The sequence below is a fragment of the Sinocyclocheilus grahami genome, unplaced genomic scaffold, assembly GCF_001515645.1.
Source record: "Sinocyclocheilus grahami isolate Dianchi unplaced genomic scaffold, SAMN03320097.WGS_v1.1 scaffold385.1, whole genome shotgun sequence".
In the NCBI taxonomy this organism is placed as follows: domain Eukaryota; kingdom Metazoa; phylum Chordata; class Actinopteri; order Cypriniformes; family Cyprinidae; genus Sinocyclocheilus; species Sinocyclocheilus grahami.
In genome coordinates this window covers 789,260-789,987 of record NW_015505564.1, presented here as the reverse complement: position 1 = coordinate 789,987, position 728 = coordinate 789,260, and positions in this window count along the sequence as shown.

Below are 728 nucleotides of genomic sequence, written 5' to 3'. Positions count from 1 at the left end.
GGCTGTAATACGGGATGAGTACGGTTTCTCCCACGATCTTGACACCTCAGCATGGAGATCGGGGAAAACGGAAGGCCCTCGTCGTGAAGGCTGTGATCTGGATTCAGAACATGCTCGTCTAATTATTTTTAGGACGAGCGTCCTGTTTCCAGGCTGGCCAAACCGCACCGCGGGCTTCCGAACCATGAGAGAGAGAGCCGCGGATCTAGCGGGTGAGGACCGAGAAAAGGACGAGAAACAAACAAACGACACACAAATCGTGTGTATCCCCTGCCGCCAGATATCGTGGGCAGAGAGAAACACAGCGCCTGTAATGCCGTTCGCTCGCCATAGACTTTCTCATTGTTTTATATATATATATGAGTGCTTGTGCGGACAGACAACAGTAAATAGACAGACACATACACAGAGCGCTACTGAAGAGCAGAAGCTGGGTGGTGCCCGGCCGGATGCGCTTTTATGCTTTCTGGTGCTTACGTCACCCTGCTCGTGACGTCTCGCTGCTCCATTGGACGGATTTGACACGTGCTTCAGAACGCAGTCACGCAAGGGCGTTCCCAAAGCGAATCTCGACGCAGCTCGAGTTCCTGAAGGGGAACAAGGCTCACAATGTATAAGCTTTTGTCTAGAAACCAAACATATACTAGATTTAAATGTTTCTCACCAGTCATACAAATATTTTACATTATTGCAGTTTACATAAATTTTTGTTTCTGTGATAATATATA